The sequence below is a fragment of the Gorilla gorilla genome, chromosome 19 (assembly GCF_029281585.2).
Source record: "Gorilla gorilla gorilla isolate KB3781 chromosome 19, NHGRI_mGorGor1-v2.1_pri, whole genome shotgun sequence".
Classification (NCBI taxonomy): Eukaryota; Metazoa; Chordata; class Mammalia; order Primates; family Hominidae; genus Gorilla; species Gorilla gorilla.
In genome coordinates this window covers 97,226,548-97,238,636 of record NC_073243.2, presented here as the reverse complement: position 1 = coordinate 97,238,636, position 12,089 = coordinate 97,226,548, and the positions used below count along the sequence as shown (strand labels likewise).

The following is a 12,089-nucleotide window of genomic DNA, read 5'->3' as shown; positions in this document are numbered from 1 at the left end:
ACTATAGTGGGGACCACAGAAAGGAGGCAGGTGAAGTGCAGAGAGGGGCCCTGGCCATGAATGTGGGCTAAAGACAGCTCGGGGAGCACAGGGAGCATGTGTAAGAGGCTCTGGGGATGTTCCATTGAATGCCTCTTCTCTCCCTCTCCTTTCTTCTTTCGTATCCTAATTATCTAATAGTTGTACTACCACAGAAAATCCTTTTGCTTACTGTTGGATCACAGTCTTAAGATAAATGTCCCCAGGTTTACTAACTGCTCTAATTTGGAAATGTGCTGTGGTGAAAAGCTGAATCCCAAAGGCAGATCATTTCTTCCAGTACTGTTCAATTATTTTTCCCACAGAGGTGACAAACTTCAGAAGCAGATGAGAGAGCTTGCTGCAAGTCATATAAGAAGCTTGCTCCTGAACAGATGGGGCCTTGAGATTGGTAAACCAACATGTGGAACGGACTAGTTGTTTTGCTTCCTGAATGATGTTAGGGTTGCACTGAGTGCTGCATTGCCCTTCGAAGAAATAAATATGGCATTTGCCTCTGCACAAGGTGAGGCAATGAAAACGGAATTCCGTTGGTGCTTTGGAAGGCATGGTCTTGTGTTTTCCTTTGCTGTACTGTGTATGTTCTGAGATAATGGAAGTAGGAGGAGGTGGTACACAGAAACAATGTGTGCCTGGCACTACTTGTCTGAGTGACAGAGAAATGCCTGGATGCAAGTCTGGTCCAACGTGCATCCACCCACAGCGTCTCACTCATCACACATCACTGCAGGCAGCTGCTCTTTTCAGAAGCTGATCCTTCACGTGTGTGCACAGAAACATTTTCCATTTTCTTGGTGGCATGCTAATGGCAAAGCAAAATCTAGTTGCTGACTTGGAGCCATTACCACCGGCCATGAAAAGGTAGTCAGCAAAAAGAGAGTGGAAAAAATTTATCTTCAACAATGGTGGTAAAATCCAATTGTGACCTACTAAACAATGGTGTTTATTACTTGAACAGTGAACATTTTCTGCATTTGGAAAAAAAATAGATGCAGCTTTTATTCTGAACTAGAGAGATCCCTACAATAATACGTTGTGGTTCTTAAACCCATCTTAAGTTAAAATAATCCCCAAATCATGTGCAATTGATTGATAGGATGTAAAAAACCAAGAAGAAAAAATTCTGGACTCCTTCAGCAAACCTTCACCCTTTTCAAATGAGAACTATATAAAGGATGCTGCAAAAGCAGATTAAAAGCTGGGTGCAGTGGCTCACGCCTGTAATCCCAGCACTTTGGGAGGCAGAGGCAGGTGGATCACTTGAGGCCAGGAGTTTGAGACCAGCCTGGCCAACATGGCGAAACCCCATTTTTAGTTTCTACTAAAAACACAAAACATTAGTTGGCGTGGTGGCACATATCTGTAATCCCAGCTACTCGGGAGGCTGAGGCACAAGGATCAGTTGAACCTGGAAGGTGGAAGTTGCAGTGAGCCAAGAATACACCACTGCACTCCATCCTGGGTGACAGAGTGAGACTGTGTCTCAAAAAAAAAAAAAAGCAGATTATAGCCCAACATATATAAAAGCGAATATCCTAAGATAAGCCCCGAGACCGTGAGGCTGGTTAATTATTCCTTTTGCAATGTGACACCTTATTAGTGTCCTGTTTGGAGCCTTTGACAGTTATAATTATTTTGAACATATTTTCCTTCCCAATTGTCGGAGTAGATCTTAGCTGAAAAAATTCTTTTTGATGTGATATTTTTACAAAGAAATCTGTATCTGTGCCTTTTGGGTACAGGCATATTCAGACCTTGTTTTATTGAGCTTCATTTTCTTGTGCATTGCAAATGTGTTTTTTTTAATGTAGAAAAGCAATTTATTCCATTTTAAGCACTTACACAGTTAGTCATGGAGAGTAATAGGCCTGCTGGTGAAACAGGTCACCCAAAATGGAGATGGCATCAAACTAGTGGTCAAGGACTAACTCCTAAAAAAAAAGCAACTCTTATCAAGGATTAATTTAATTTTTAAAACAAATACAATTTATTGATTCACTCTTCTCAACTTGACAATCACCTGTGGTATACCTGTCAGGTAAAAACATACATCTTTACAACTTGGCGGTCCCAAGTTAAAAAAAAAACACACACACACCAACAAAAAAAAACACCATTTCACAGACAGGAAATAAACAACATGAAAACAGCTCAAGAAATACACTAACGAGCAAAAATATATGAATATATGGGGAAAGAGGAACGTGTTGTTTTGACTTAACTGAAGAAACCAAGAGGAAACTGGTCTACGTATGAAAATGTGCATCCTGGAAACTCAGGTGTCGAGATTTTCGAGTAGGAATCCATATGACTTGAATCTCCCCTACTTCCTGAATAAAAGTGACATCTTTCAGTATTTATACTTCACAGCTCAGACACCTACCTCATTTGGCTCTATTCTCCTTACTCACTCTAGCCTTTACTTAAATGAGTCTGAAAAACTTGGGGATATAGCATAAGAAGAAAAATAATCACACATAATATTCCCCTTTCTGTAGCTACTTTAGACCTGGGTTACTAGAAAATTCCTGAAGAAAATTTCAGCATAACTCTGTAGCTTTGTTGAATCGAGCCCCCCCATTAATATTTAGAAAACACCCACTGTTTGGGCTAATAGCATTATCGGTGGTACCTATTATATAGAGGGATAGCTGAATAAAATCTGTCTCAGAACCAGTGTTAAATGACTCTCAGGGTTGAGAAGAAAAAAGGGGAGTCTAAAATCACAAGAAGTAAAGACATATTTAGGACCCTTGTCCTTCTGGATCCATGCTTCCTTCAGGGTCTTCATCATTATAAATGTTCTCTGTCATTTGCCACACTTGCATGATATTGTCTTCCGATACAGAACAAATCACTCAAGGTTCACTGGGATTCCAGGAGAAATCAGGTATCTTGGCAGTGTGACCACCATGAATAAACAACAACTCTGGTGGCCCGTCTTCTGCATCTTCTGGGGATTGTTCCTCTCCAATTTTACTTAAATCCTAGACATTCAGTCTGTGATCAGTACCACTGGAAGCTAAAATAGTCTCATTGTGAGGTGACCACTGAACCTGGAATATTTCATCCTTATGTGACTCAAAGGAATGCAACTTAAGTTTCAGATTTCTCAGATCCCACAAGGTAACAGTCTTGTCAGCTGATCCTGTGGCAAGAATGAACTCACTATAAGGACTGAAAGAAAGGCAGTTCACTTCAGCAGTGTGAGTGTCAACTGAGTGGCTTGGTTTGGAAGTATTGTTTGAACGAGTATCCCAAATCATAAGTTTCTGATCATCAGCAACTGACCCAAACAGAGACTCACGGAGTAGATGCCAGGAAACATCTACTACTGCCGTATGCCCTGTAAAGATGGTCTTCACATCTACCACTTTTCCCTCCTTTGGAACGGCACTGATGTCCCACAGGCAGATGGTGTGGTCATCTGAAGCACTAAGTAAGTGCCCACTGAGATTTAGGTTCCAAGAAAGCCCATAGCCTTCCTTCTGATGTCCACGGAGACGCAAGTCTGGGTTGCATTCTCCAGAAGGATCTGGTTTAGAAGGATGTTTTGTAGAGTCAAAGACAAGAATATCACTGGAAGGAGTCTTTGTTGTGATGATACAAGGGTTCTGGGGCATATAACGGGCCCTGTTTACTTTTCCTTCGTGGTTGATCTTGATTTCTATTTCAATTTTTCCACAAACTGAACCAAAACCTCCAAATTCTCCTTTCTCACTGTCATAGTGTGATGCATCAAACTGAGCGTCATCATCAGGGAGTCGCACACTGGCTGTAACAAGATGGTTTTGTTCATCCGATGTGTGTGTCCCCAGGACAAGTCGATGAAGGCTGAAATCTTTCCCTTCTGGTCTGGTTACATCTGGAAGCCACTGGGCAGTTAGGCTGGGCCACTCCAGAGCATGGGTCATCACCAGATCATAAAGAAAAGGGGTGTTCTTTTTCCATATTTTGTATTCCTCGTTGATCACTCATTCTTCCACTGTGTTGTCGAAGGCTGCTTCCTTGTCGGCCATGGCGGGCAGGCGAGCCGGGGGAATCCTGGGGTCGAGCGTTGCGGGAGGGGCAGGGAGGCTGCAGGCGCTCACTCTGCGCGCGCGGCCTCTTTTTTTTTTTTTTTTTTTTTTTAACAAATTGAAGGTTTGTGGCAACCCTGTGTCAAGCAAGTCTATTGGCACCATTTTTCCAAAAGCACATGCTCACTCTCTGTCTCTGTCACATTTTGGTAACTCTCGCAATATTTCAAACTTTTTCATTATTATTATATCTGGTATGGTGATGTGTGATAGGTGATCTTTAATGTGACTATTTTAATTGTTTTGGGACACCACAAACTGCACTCATATTAGATGGCAAACTTAATAAATGTGTGTGTCCTGACTGCTCTATCCACTGGTCTTTCCTTTCTCCCTTGCCTCCAGGCCTCCCTGTTACCTGAAACAAAACAATACTGAAATTGGGCCAATTAATAACCCTACAATGGCCTCTAACTATTCAAGTGAAAGGAACAGTCACACCTCTCTCTTGGTAAATCAACAGCATTGCTTAGTGAGGAAGGCTTGCTACCAGCTCAGGCCAAGAAAGCTAGGCTTCCTCTATCAGTTAGCCAAGTTGTGCATGTAGAGGAAAAGTTCTTAAAGGAAATTAAAAAATGTTACTTGAGTGGATACAAGAATAATAAGAAAGTGCAACAGCCTTATTGCTGATACGGAGAAAGTTTGAGTGGTCTGGAAAGAAGATCAAACCACCCACAACATTCCCTTAAGCAAAAGCCTAATCCAGGGCAAGGCTCTCACTCTTGAATTCCATGAATGCTGGGAGAGGTAAGGAAGTTGCAGAAGAAAAGCTGGAAGCTAACAGAGGTTGGTTCACGGGGTTTCAGGAAAGAATCTGTCTCCAAAATATAAAAGTACAAGGTAAAGCAGCAAGTGCTTATGCAGGAGCTGCAGCAACTTATCCAGAAGATCTAGCTAAGATCACTAATGAAGGTGGCTACATTATACAACAGATTTTCAAGGTAGACAAAATAGTCTTTTATTGGAAGAAGGTGCCATCTAGGACTTTCACAGCTAGAAAAGAGAGGTAAATGTCTGGCTTCAAAGTTGCAAAGGACAGGCTGATTCTCTTGTTAGGGGCTAATGCAGGTGGCGAACTTAAGCTGACGCCAATGCTCATTTACCATTCAGAAAGTCCTCAGGTCCTTAAGAATTATGCTGAGTTTACTCTGCCTGTGTTACAACAAAGCCTGGATGACAGCACATCTGTATACAGCATGGCTTACTGAAAATATTTTAAGCCCACTGCTGAGACCTACTGCTCAGAAAAAAGATTTCTTTCAAATATTACTGCTCATTGACAATGCACCTGGTCACCGAAGAGCTCTGATGGAGAGGTACAAGGAGATTTATGTTGTTTTCATGACTGCTAACACAACATCCATTCTGCGGTCCATGGATCAAGGAGTAATTTCTACTTTCAAGTCTTACTATTTAAGAAATACATTTCATAAGGCTACAGCTGCCATAGACAGTGATTCCACTGATGGATCTGGGCAAAGGATAGTGAAAACCTTCTGGAAAGAAGTCACCATTCTAGATGCCATTAAGAGAACATTCCTGATTCATGGGAGGAGGTAAAACTATCCACATTAACAGTCGTTTGGAAGAAGTTGATTTCAACCCTCATGGATGACTTTGAGGGGTTCAAGACCTTAGTGGGGAAGGTAACTGCAGATATGGTAGAAATAGCAAGAGAACTAGAGTTAGAAGTAGAGCATGAAGACAGGACTGAATTGCTGTAATCTCATGATCAAACTTCAATAGATGAGGAGCTGCTTCTTATGGATAAGCAAATAAAGTGTTTGAGATGAAATCTATACCTGGTGAAGATGCTGTGAACATTGTTGAAGTGACAACAAATGACTTAGAATATTACATAAGCTTAGTGGATAAAGCAAAAGCAGAGTTTGAGAGGATTGATTTCAGTTTTGAAAGAAGTTCTACTGTGAGTAAAATGCTATCAAACAGCATCTCATGTTACAGACAAATCTTTCATGAAAGGAAGAGTCAACTGATGTGGCAAACTTCATTCCTGTCTTATTTTAAGAAATTGCTACAACCTGCCCAACCTTCAGGAACCACCACCCTGATCAGCCAGCAGCCATCAATACAGAAGCAAGATCCTGTATCCACAAAATGATTACAACTCTTTGAAAGCTCAGATGATCGTTAGCATTTTTTAGCAATGGAGTATCTTTTAATTAAGGTATATACACTGTTTTTTAAGTCATAATATATTGCACACTTAATTGACTATAGTATAGAGCAAATATAACATTTTTTTTCTTTTTTTTTTTTTTTTTTTTTTTTTTTTGAGACAGGGTCTTGCTCCTTTGCCCAGGTTGGAGTACAGTGATGTGAACATGGCTCACTGCAGCCTTGACCTCCTGGGCTCAAGCAATCCTCCCACCTCAGCCTCAGGTAGCTGGGACCACAGACATGCTACCACCACACCTGGCTAGTTATTTTATTTTTTGTAAAGATGAGGTCTTGGCATGATGCCCAGGCTGATCTCAAACTCCTGGGCTCAAGCAATCCTCCTGCCTCAGCCTCCCAAAGGGGTAGGCTTATAGGCGTGAGCTACCACACCCAGCCCAAACGTAACTTTTATATGCATTGGAAAACCAAAAAGTGTGTGTCACTTGCTTTCATGTGGAATTTGCTTCATTGTGGTGGTCTGGAACCGAAGCCGCAATAGCTCCAAGGGATGCCTATATAATTTGATGTACATATCTTGGAAGATTTAACAGAATTATTGGATCAAAAGGTTTCTTACCTGATTGCTTTTAGTTGTCTCTTATCTTTACATAGAACCCTATTAGATGCCTTCTTGATCTTTAAGTCCTTAAATTCCCTATGACCTCCCTAAAAACAAATCCCACTGCTTCCAATCCTTTCCCAGTGCCTATCCTGATGATTACCAACACTCATTCTAAAACAGTGTAGGTTTGGAAATGGACAAGCTAATGCTATGTTACTGAAAGTATACTCTAAGGAACACTATTTCTTCCAGATGTTAATAGGTGCTGTGTATAAAAAACTCTTTATATTGAAATGACTCTAGAAAACAAAATTAAACTCTCTCTCTTTTTTAGCTATAGAATTTCTCAAAGACTTTGTCAATGTATGCTAAAAATCTCCAAAGGGACAGTGGCATTACAGAACTTAACAAATGTTTTTGCCTACAGAACCTTGCTTTTGAGGTTCATGTTACAAAGTCCTCCATAGGACATTTTGAGAAATGCTGCCATGACATCACCTCTACTGTGACGTGAAGCGGAGTGTGGGTAAGTGGATCCAACAGGAAAACAAGAAAACAGAATGTCTGTGTAGTCCTTGAAAGCTCAGCTCTTGACTTTCACCTGTCTTCTCATTCTACATATTCCCTAAGACATCAGTGTGTCATGAAAACAATTTAGAACATTACAACCAACAATTTTTATAAACAGAATAGAAAAATGCCATCATGCATGCAGTGGCGATACATCTGTTGTAGGAGTGTGTGTGCACTAACATGTCTGTAGACTGGGCTGCAGGACAGGATGCATTTCCTACTGTGCATTGCTGGCAGCCGTTTCCTCCGGAGATCTCTCATCTACTCCTGCAGTTTCAATTCCTTTCTTCCTGTTGACAGTGCCAACACCGGGTCAATGTTCCTACCTGAGACTTCTCTCCTTGGCCTGAAATAGGCAAAGTCAACTGCCCACCAGCTAGTGCTCGTTGGGTGGCTGGCAGGTGCTTCAATCTCAGTGCGTTCAGGAATGAATTCATCATTTAGTCCCTGACACTCCACAAGGCTGTTCCTTCAATGCTCCATTTCTTAATGGCTCTTCTCGCCGAGACTTGGCATTATCTCTGATGCTTCTCTCTCCCCTATTCCTCCATTTTCAATCCATCACCTTGTCCAGTTGATTCTGTCTCCTATGTATCAATTATATCCATCTATCACTTCCCAGACCCACCGCCTAGTGCAGACCAGTATTACTTCTCATGGAGTTTGCTGAATCCCTATTACTACTTGATCTCTCTTGACCTCATCGTTGTCCCCTCGAGTCCATTTTGCTTCACAGCTGGAGGGACCTCTGAAGATGCGGCTCTGACCCTGTCTCTCCTCCATAGCTTCCCATCATCCCTTGGCCAAATCCCAGTCTCCTTAGTTTTTCTTTTAAGGCCCTCCATGGTCTGGTCCCTCACCTCCTCTTCTCCATTCTAGATTCCAGACACAAGGCGTCTCCTTGAGAGCTACAGATTCTTCCCTCCCCCTCAGCCATCCCATTCTCCCTCCCACCTGCCTCCCCCTGGCTGCTCCTACACATCCCTCGTCTCAATGTCAGCTCCTCTGAAGCCTTTCTCTGATCCCTGGGCTGGGTTAGCTCCCCACCCCCGTTCCTTCTCCCATAGCATGTAAGCTGCCCATCATGATCCAATCATGGCTTACTGAATTACTTGGCACAGAGCAGGTGCTCAATAAAGACTTGTTGAATGGGAGCATGACTCTCCCCCATCTTCAAGCAGGGATGTTAAATTAACCAACTTGTTGGCTCTGGAACCAACTTGCAGAGTGATGTCTGATAAATACTGTAATCCTCTAGCTTGGCGTCTTCCATACCGTGAATTGCTATCCACGGTGGGTCATGAAATCAGTTTGATAGGTCACATCCAGCATGTAAGTATATTTTAGTTGTTTAAATGTTGGTGTGTGCATACTGGGCTGCAATGAAAGAACTATTACTGTGTCAGGTGGTGGAAAAGTTTGAAAGCCCCTCCTGCAAATCTGTTTCCTTAGATATGGGCTGAAGGCCATGGACTTCTCTAAAGGTCTTTTAGTCTCTATCTCTTTTTTATTTTAATTTGTTTATTTATTTTTTGAGAAAAAGTGTTGCTCTGTTGCCCGGGCTGGAGTGCAGTGGTGCGATCTCAGCTCACTACAACCTCCACCTCCTGGGTTCAAGCAATTCTTTTGCCTCAGCCTCCTGAGTAGCTGGGACTACAGGCACGCACCACCACGCCCAGCTAATTTTTGTGTTTTTGGTAGACATGGGGTTTCGCCATCTTGGCCAGGCTGGTCTCAAACTCCTGATCTCAAGTGATCCACCTGCCTCAGCCTCCCAAAGTACTGGGATTACAGGCATAAGCCACCATGCCCGGCTGCTATCTCTTTTTTAATTTTTATTTTCCTCTTTTGCCTTACATTTTTACATTTTACACTTCTTCTTCTTCTATACTCCCTTGATCTTAGCAAAATCAAGGTCTCAGTTCACTCCGTGATCTTGGCGATATGCAGATCTAGCCCCTCTCCAGCCAAGTGCTCTTTCCTGAGCGCCTCACATGACATCTCTCATTCTACATGTCTAAAACCAACAACAGCAACCACAACTATCATGTGTTACTGGCAAGGAATGTGGGAACAGCTTTATCATTTGGTCCTGTGATCACCTTACATAGCAGATTCTATTAGTTCTCTATCCCCAACTTTGTTTTTTTAGACAGAGTTTCACTCTTGTTGCCCAGGCTGGAGTGCAATGGCGCGGTATCTGCTCACTGCAACCTCCGCCTCCTGGGTTCAAGTGATTCTCCTGCCTCAGCCTCCCAAGTAGCTGGGATTACAGGTGCGTGCCACCATGCCTGGCTAATTTTTGTATTGTTAGTAGAGACGGGGTTTCACCATGTTGGCCAGGCTGGTCTCGAACTTCTGACCTCAGGTGATCCACCCGCTTCAGCCTCCCAAAGTGCTGGGATTATAGATGTGAGCCACCATGCCCAGCTAGTTCTCCTTTTCTACAGAGACGAAGGAACGGAGGCAGAGAGAATTTCATTACTCACCCCAGGTCACACAGTGAGTGCCCATCTGAAACCTGGTCTGCAGTGTATGTCCCCAGCTCTGCGCCTCCGCCATCAGAGCAGCCCTCCCACCACACCATAATGGGTTGCTTGTGTCCCTCAGTTGACAACTGAAAGTTCCAGGTATGCAGGCATCCTCTTTCCTTTGTGCTCCCTGCACCCAGAACAATTCTAGGCCCCAAATAAGTAGTGTTGAATGGCAGAATGAATGACTGTGTCAAAGTCTATGACTGATTGGCAGGTAATAGGCTGGGAGAGTCTGTGTCTACTTTATGCTTACTTTGTTTCTTCTGTAAAAATAATGTGATTGTCAGTGATGGACTGAAAACTGTTGTTGGAGTCTCACAGGGGTTGAAAATAGAATAAAATGTTGTGAAACCCCTGCTGACTTCTCTAATTAAGGTATACTCTTGCTAGGTTTACACCTAGAGTTGAGGAAATGGATACTTTCTATGTTTTTTGAACAGAGAAATAAAGACTCTATCAGCACTCACCGGCATTTCAAACAGGGTGAGACTGGATGAGGAATCCCCAGGCATAGGATTTGGTTCCTTCTCTGGCACATCTGGCTTTGGGATATTAGAGTAATCACTGGGATGCCTTGTGTGAGTCTGATGGCCTCTAAGGTCCTCCAACGACGTGATTCTCAATGTATTTGTATGGCAGCTTGAGGTAGCTGGAGATGACCAAGGTTTGACTCTACCTTTTCTTGCTGTGACGGTTAATACTGAGTGTCAACTTAATTGGATTGAAGGATACAAAGTACTGATTTTTGATGTGTCTGTGAGGGTGTTGCTGAAAGAGATGAACATTTGAGTCAGTGGGCTGGGGAAGGCAGACCCACCCTTAATCTGGTGGGCACAATCTAATCAGCTGCCAGCGAATATAAAGCAGGCAGAAAAATATGAAAAGGAGAGACTGGCCTAGCCTCCCAGCCTACATCTTTCTCCCATGCTGGATGCTTCCTGCCCTCGAACATCAGACTCCAAGTTCTTCAGTTTTGGGACTCGGACTGGCTCTCCTTGCTCCTCAGCTGGCAGATGGCCTATTGCAGAACTTTGTGATCGTGTAAGTTAATACTTAATAAACTCCCCTATATATGTGTGTGTGTGTGTGTGTGTGTGTATCCTATAAACATATATGTGTGTGTGTTTATCCTATAAACATATATGTACACACACACATATATATGTTTATAGGATACACACACACACACACACACGTATATATACACATACACACACATATATATCTCTCCTATCAGTTCTGTCCCTCTAAGAGAACCCTGACTAATACACTTGCTTTAGGTGTTTATTCTAAGGTATCTTTTTTATATGAAACTTGCCTTATTTTTCTTAGTTACTTTGTTGTTGTCCACAGACCCAATCCATACATTTCTTTGCCTGTTAGACAGTAGCTCACACTGATTACCTGACACAATGTTATTAAAGTTGGATGCCTAACGGCCCTGCAGATGGTTCCAATCCACTGCAGAGACATTCACCTTCCCTTGCCACTCGAGGGTATGACCAGTCTCACACTGGAGAGCATGCACTGCTGCTGCCTCAATAAAGCCGGACTCCTGGCCTCACCAGGCGTCACTCAAAGGGCCATTTCGACTGTGCTTCGAAGTCTGTGCTTCTAACTCCTCTGCTTAGCAATGAACGAGGTGTTTTGAGGCGATACATATAACATTAACAGGGAACTTCTGACTTATTCACAATTGAGATAGGAAGACAAGATAACTGTGTAAAACTTGTGCACATAAGGAGACGGAGCAATAATACAACTCAGGTGCAACTGTGCAAGAATAATTTTCAATTCTTCCACCCTTCTGCCACTTCAACACATTTGTTCTGGAAAACACTAAAGGTACAGACTGCCTAATTCAGTAGCTGTTGAATAAAGCAAAAACATTAGTCAGTTAAAGAGAATTATCTCCTATGCAGCAGCTCTTGCCCCTCACGACCTGCACCACCCCCAACCCCCCAAAAAACTCGAAACATCTCAACATAAAACACATTTGGGTGGGTAAAAAAAAATACCCAATCCATAGAAGCCTACTGCTTAGTCAGGGCTAAAACAACAGACTTTAATGCTTTAAATGGAATGTTGACCACAATTTCAATAATTGCCACTTAATAATTA

General features: G+C 42.6%; 1 protein-coding gene and 1 pseudogene across 1 annotated transcript in view; both read right to left on the bottom strand.

Annotated features, from left to right (window-relative positions):
- The window catches only part of ANKH (ANKH inorganic pyrophosphate transport regulator), a 161,474-nt gene that overhangs the window by 84,344 nt on the left and 65,041 nt on the right, over nt 1–12,089 (bottom strand). The gene's annotated exons all lie outside the window — the stretch shown is intronic.
- Nucleotides 1,836–11,032, bottom strand: LOC129528059 (histone-binding protein RBBP4-like; annotated as a pseudogene).